Source organism: Drosophila santomea, chromosome X (genome assembly GCF_016746245.2).
Source record: "Drosophila santomea strain STO CAGO 1482 chromosome X, Prin_Dsan_1.1, whole genome shotgun sequence".
Lineage (NCBI taxonomy): Eukaryota > Metazoa > Arthropoda > Insecta > Diptera > Drosophilidae > Drosophila > Drosophila santomea.
In genome coordinates this window covers 21,069,661-21,076,972 of record NC_053021.2, presented here as the reverse complement: position 1 = coordinate 21,076,972, position 7,312 = coordinate 21,069,661, and the positions used below count along the sequence as shown (strand labels likewise).

General features: G+C 39.9%; 1 long non-coding RNA gene across 1 annotated transcript; it reads left to right on the top strand.

Annotated features, from left to right (window-relative positions):
* The first annotated feature begins 4,266 nt into the window (after nucleotides 1-4,266).
* Nucleotides 4,267-6,119, top strand: LOC120455997. Its single transcript, XR_005616789.1, has 3 exons — nucleotides 4,267-4,361; nucleotides 4,416-4,485; nucleotides 4,549-6,119. It is a non-coding gene; the product is annotated as an uncharacterized LOC120455997 (long non-coding RNA).
* The last annotated feature ends 1,193 nt before the right edge of the window (nucleotides 6,120-7,312 follow it).

Here is a 7,312-nt window from a genome sequence, read left to right as displayed (position 1 = left end):
GTGCTTTGGCAATTTCCGGCCTCAAAATTCTGGTATTGCAAAAAAAGGGTCACCAACATTCTCGCGGTCGAGGAGAGGAAAGAAATCCCCAAGATGACTAAATTGGCGAGCGAGATAGGAAATTCTTCCTCACCTGCGTGAACGCACACGCAGCACGTTGGTCGAACTCGCTAGATGCCTAAAAATCGATACAGGCATAAGTGACACAGTGGATTTGATTTTGCTGGCCACTGCCAGATATAACAAATCAATCCATTAACAAAAAGCCAGCTGAGGTCATGCGGGCAAATCCGGACGATCCAGAAAATTAAAAACGCCCAAAATGCGAACAGAGATCGAGAAAACGCTTCTCGGAAAAACAGAGTGTTCCAGGTCGGCGATAAAGTCCTAGTAAAGTCAAACAGGCGACTAGGCAACAAACTCACTCCCTTATGCGAGGAGAGAACCATTGAGGCAGACTTGGGGACCACAGTCCTAATTAAAAGGAGGGTGGTCCACAAAGACAACCTCAGCTAACCCAAGCAGAGCCCAGTTGCGGTTCCCCCGGAGTTTCTTTGTTATTCTTTTTATTTTTAGCCACTTGGCATAAGTTTTTTTTGTTTATAGCCACTTTGCTTAATTTTTTACATCTTTTCACTTTTATTGGTGGTGGGCAACTCCATTCGGAACATGTATTAATTAATCACAAACAATTGCAGGTCGTTTACATCGCTTCTACTTTGTCTTCTGGCCGTGACATCGGCCCAAATCATAGACTACTCTCAAGCAGACTATATTCCCATCATTGACGGTATAGTCTTAGTCTGGGAGGGATTTGCTTACGTTAGACACTCGGCATGCTCTGAGTATAGACGAGTGATTGACGAGTCCCACATGAAGAAGCTCTAATTATTAATTAATTATTTTATAATAATTTGTATAATCACCGTCCTTCCAGTGGTACACCATGATACGGTGTTGAGGTTAGAGGATAATGTGGTGGCGAAGTGCAACAGAGAAATCCGCACTGTGAAGAACGGCTCCATATCACCCGGGGCGACGTTTTGTCAGTTATCTTCGGTGAGCTCGTGTGCCCAAGAAATCCACGCTGGAGTTGTGGCACATTGCGACACACAGCATAGCGACCTGCAGCCAATCACCTACGTCGACGAAGGCATAATCATCATCATTGATAGACCAGACATTGCCGGCAAAAGCTCTGCACATTGGCAGAGGCCGCTATGAAGCTTTTGCATGTGAGCTCTTAAGTCAGTTTTAATTTGCATTTACCAGAATAAAGAGCGGTAGCTCGTCAATTCCGACTAAACGTCGTAAAACACATTTTTATTACTTACTCTGCCGGACCACAAGGCTGGAAGTTAAAAGAGGAAAGTTCCTCTCAACGTAAATAATAATTCTCCCCTGCTCCCCGGACTCCCCGGAGCAGCCAGCAAGGAAGTCCTTCACCCCTGGAGGAAACATGACGGATGATGATATCGCAAGACGGTGCGATCAATCTTTTAATAATTTATACATGATAGGGGGCTGCTTTAAAGTTAAATTGTCGAACAGAAGAAAGAAATAGAAGAGATATACGAATGATCAAAGAAAGAGGTTAAATACGTGGAGTTAGCAAAGAAAGATAAACTGGACATAATGATATCCCAGATATAATTCGGTTCTTATCAACTTATTCTGGCGATCCGTTGACATTGACTGAGTTCATCAACAATGTGGAGGAGGTCATTTTGATGATTAGAGGCACTAATCAGACCCCGTATGGCCAAATGCTATTAAGAGAAGATCGAATGGAAGGCTAATAAGGAGGTGATAGCAGTAGGAGCAGTCTTATTTGGGACGAGATTAAAGAGGCCCTAATTAGACACTGCAGGGACAGAAGGGATGAGGAGACTAATGACGGAGCTATTTAATTTAAAGCAAAAACAATTGTCAGTACAGAGGCTTTATGATCAAGTAACGAAGATAAAATTAGCTCTCTTCAAACTGATTGAGGCAGAAGAGACCGAATCACTAACCATTAGAGTTAGGCAGAAAGTCGTTTCGCAAACAGTCCTCACGACAATCGTAGGGGGACTGCGGGGAAACCTTGGTGGTATAGTAGGAGCTTGGAAGCCACAAGACCTGAAAGAAGCTTATGACATAGCCATTAAGAAAAGGAATTTGTATTTTGCAGAAAGTTCGACGTACAGTCAACAGAGACAACCAATATAGAGACCGGGACCAGTTCAAAAACAGTGCCTATAAGCAGGTTTAGAATAGGGATCGCTACCAACACCAGAATAGGGACTATATTCGATACAACCGTAATACTCACGAGAATAATAACCGAAATTCGAATATCCAGCCATTTTGCCAAGCGTTGATACTCTTAGTACATCAAACAGCGGCTAAAAGGAACACTAATACAAACAGGCCTACTACAAACGGACAGAGATTGTTTAACATTGAGACAAACAGCAAGGCAAACGATACTGAAGCAGTACACAATTTCGAAGAGGAGGGAAATTTTTGGGCAGAAGCCTCGAAAAACAAACGGGATTCTTGAGTAAATTCCAGTTTGACGCTAACTTGCCTTATATAGTCCTATCATTTCAAAACAATAACAATTTAAAATTTCTTGTAGATACTGGAGCTCAGGGCTCTTTTATCACCCCTAAATTTTTACCAGATAATGCAAAGATTACCTTGGAAAACCCCATTTCTATTACTGCGGTTCTACAGGAACTCCCAATTTTACAGATGGAAATATTACCCATTTTCGAGCAAGTTAAGGATCAAAAGAATTCTAATGATCGACTTCCACCAGTTCTTCGATGGACTAATAGTTCTGACTCAGTTACCAGCCATAATCGATATCGACTTGATATTGACTTTCACCTTGCCCAATACAATTCTGCCTTTGCTGGTTAAGCCTAATCGTTCTTCGGAGGTTAATGAAATCAAGGAGGAATCTAAATCCTTGACTAAGGTTCCAGTGACCCGTATTTTGTAGCTCACTTAGATTCAGCCCAACGGAAGCCACTGAGATTCAAAATCAAATATGTAAGCTGTTACAGCAGAATATTATTAAACGCAGTCTCTCGCCTTGTTTCTCGTTTCAAAGAAGTTGGATGCTTCAAATACAAAGAAGTGGAGAATGGTAGTGGACTTAAGGAAACTGAACGAGAAAACGATTAAGGATAGCCGAAAACAGCCTTCACGGCACTAGGGGGGCATTTCGAGTTTATTCGTATGCCATTTGGTCTCACTAACGCTCCAGCAACTTTTCAAAGAGTGATGGATAACGTGTTAGCCGACCTCAACGGGGTATGTTGATTAGTGTATCTAGATGACATAATAATTTTTTCACCATCTTTACAAGACCACATCGCCCATTTAGATGCAGTTTTTCGTAGATGAAGTCGGGCTAACCTAAAAATTCAGCCGGATAAATCGGAATTTTTAAGAAAGGAGATTGAATTTTTGAGGTACATTGTCACGGAGGACGGAATTAAGCCGAATCCCAATAAAATTGCGGCGGTAAAAGGCATTCCAATTCCGACTACCAGGAAGGAGACCAAATCTTTTTTGGTCTTTTTTGGTTGAAGGGCAAAGCACCGGTACTTGTAACGGAGGAGTTCAAGAAATCTTTTGAAACATGCAAGACCCTGCTGTGTAACGATCCGTTGTTAAAATACGCCGATTTCAAGAAACCTTTTATACTAACGACAGATGCTAGTAATGTGGCAATAGGAGCGGTATTCAGACAGGCGGTATTCTTTTGCAAGCAGAACACTAAATCCTCGGGAGGAGAATTATTCCACGGTGGAAAAAGAAATGCTAGCAATCATTTGGGTCACTAAATACTTCCGTCCGTATCTGTTTGCTCAAAAATTTAAGAATATCATGGACCACAGACCTTTAACCTGGCTAATGAATTTCAAAGAACCAAATTCAAAATTGGTTCGATGGAAATTCCAATATAAGGAAGGACCACAAAATGTGTTAGCTGATCCATTGAGCCGCGTAAGAATTGAAACAAATTGCATATCCAAATCAAATTAAACATCTAACGTGAAGTGGCGCTTGTCACAGTTTTGGGATAGTCCGAATGTAGCATTATCGGGGTTAGGAACTTGCTTTAAGTAGGGCCACCTACCCATTAACCTATATCTACCAATGCAGTCTGGGTTATATCGAAATTGCAAGCTTACACTGTAATAAATAAAAAACGCAACCTGGGCATACTAGTGAACGCCATGTCGGTCGTTCTCTTTCCGTTTTAACATTGGAGGTGATCAGACGTACAAGTGCGACCACCCAAAAAAAAAAAACACACCCACGTTTTCTTGCTAATTTTTTTTGTATTTCGATATTCTACGGTCAGTTAGTTTTCTAACGTGAAATTCGCTTTAGCTAATTATTTTCGTCTTTAGTACACAAGCCCAGATTAGAAATCCCACCAACTGTAATTAAATTTGGGGTTATTTCGGTGCCAGATCAAAGGTAACTATCTGTTCGAGCTTTCGTTCATTCAGAATCTAACTGAAAATTTTATAATTTCACAAGGTTCTGGCAAGCAGAGTAGCCGATGCACAGCGATCATCAGAACATCTCTTTTGGCCGAAGCCATCGGATGACCTACTGTAGTATATAGGAACATAATAATTATAATAATAATAATAATAATAATAATAACTATAATATTAATAATGATAATAATATGAACCATAATAATAAGACAATAAGTAAACTTAAGACCACCCTATTTCCTTAAGTCCATCCTAACCCTAAATATGCAAGTTCAACAATGTACGCCTTTAGGGGACGCACTTGACTCTCATTGGCTTTCGAGTAAGAACTTCATATATACATATTTGTAGATTTTGCTAGTGTCAGCACTTTTGCTGTCACGCGCGATCGGCCTGCTGGCCACGCTAAGTCAGTCTTAAGAAAAGTAAAGAATCGAGAAGAAGTGAAAAATCTAATAAACGGAGCTATGCTCCTCTACACAAAACATAATTAAAAGATTGAATTATTACTGGCGGACTGGAACTATTACATGGCGACCGTGACAGGACCCCCTACGTTGGACACTGATGGAAGAACAAATCTGAGACATAATTTTTGGAATAAATATTAATCAAAATCGTTGGAGCTGATGGCAAACAGAGTGAGTAAAGTTTGAGTGTGATATGGGCAAGCGCGGAGGCGAAAGCAAAAAAATGAATAAAAGAATAGCCCATATTAAGTGGCTACTATTCACCAAAACGCCACCACCCGCATGGTCAACTGCACAGAAATTGCAGGAAGAATTAGACCATCTGCAAAATTTAATAAAGCAGAAAAAAGAAAAGCCCCACACAAAAACTTACTCTGACATAAAAATTTTAACCAATAAAAAAATTAACACAACTAAACCGCCTCCCAGGAAACCGCTCCCGATCAAAGAGAAGAAGTGCCCAGCGGACTGCGAAGGAATCTGGAGCCCCTTTTGTCAAGGAACCTGTGCGATGACCAGCACCGGTACCGCCTGAGCCCATAGGCCCAGGACAGCAGCAGCCGAAAACCAAGTTCGGGAGGCAAACCGCCACCTGAACCTTCGAGGGAGCGTTAGCGTGCCCGGCCGGCGACGTCCAGCTAACGCAAGGAAGATCTGCAGCCAAAACAAGGAGGAGCTGCAACACAAAATATTTTTTTTTGTTGCCCTGCGTGGCACACCACCCTCGATGCACTGCGCTGCATATTAATTTTACACAAAATATTGTAACATTGAGCGGAATCTTTTCTGCCCGATGAGAAGAATGGCCCGTAAAGCCATCCACCAATTAGGCAGGTAAATGTAACAATATAACCAAAAACAAAAAAAAAAAAAAGAAATAATAATAATATAGTAATTAAATATACACGAAAATGGGTTGGTTTGGATCTGACGATAGTCAGACAAAAGATAATACGGCCAATGTGGTCAATAATGTAAAAATAGTCGACCACACAGAAGACATTCAGTCACTGTGGGTACTCCTGTTAATTTTAACTATCGTAACTGTCGCTCAATTTATACTAACGCTTTACGTTAAACATAACAAAATAATAAAGAAGCGCTATATAAGTAGAGCGAACAATTTGAACACGATTTAAAATTTAAGTTTGAAAACAAAACGAATGAATAAAGACAAAAATAAGAACATATATATATAAACATGTAAACATAAATGTTTAAATATTAAGATCAAAAAAAAAAGAGGCCAAACAAATAAATAAACTTATTAAAAATTATAAAAAAAAAAATGATTATAGATATATATCGATATATTAAATACACAACAACGTGGTAAAACTGCAGCACAGTATACCACAGAAATGGAAAATCTACGTAGGTCGCTTGAGGCAGCCTACATAGATGACGGACTTGACTCAAACAACGCAGATAAGTTCGCAACGAAAGAAGCGATCACTGCGATGATAAAGAATTGTGAGCATGATAAGCTCAAGACAATTCTCGAAGCAGGTAACTTCAGCACTATGAATAGTGTAATAGAGAAGTACATACACTGCTGCACCGAAATGACCGGCAACTCGAACAGTGTTTTCTTCTATAACAATAGAGGATATTTTCGAGGAAATAGTTATCGTGGAAATTACCAAAATAGGGGTAATGGCCGCGGTAACTATAATAACAACTATAGAGGCCGAGGTGGTTATCGCGGAGGTAATAGAGGCCGCGGCGGTAACCATAACAACAACAGAGGTGGAGGTTACTCAAGAGGTAACCAAAACCATAACTATAATACGAATCAGACCCACAATGTTCGAAACATCCAATCGGAAAACGAACAGGCCCCCTTGAGCAACATTCAACAATAAAAGTAGACAAAATTAATCTCAGTTTAAGCATTTTCATACGTTTAAAGAATATGAGTACCAATTCATGGGTAACTCTATTAATAGATACAGGTGCAGAAATTTCCCTGCTTAAATGCAGAACCAATAATCTTAACGATTTAAATACAAAAAACAAAACAAATATATCAGGAATAGGGCAAGGGACAATTCAGTCTCTAGGTACACTACATTTAGAAATGTGTATTGCTAACGCAGCAATACCATATGAATTCCATATAGTACCTGACAATTTTCCTATACCAGGGGATGGTATAATTGGCTTGGATTTCATTAAGAAATACAATTGTATTTTGGAATTCCACGACCAAGAAGATTGGTTTACTTTGAGGCCCAAAAATTTCAGGAATATAAATATTCCTATTATACATTCACTAGATAACGAAATAATTTTGCCAGCTAGATCAGAAGTGATTCGAAAGATTCAACT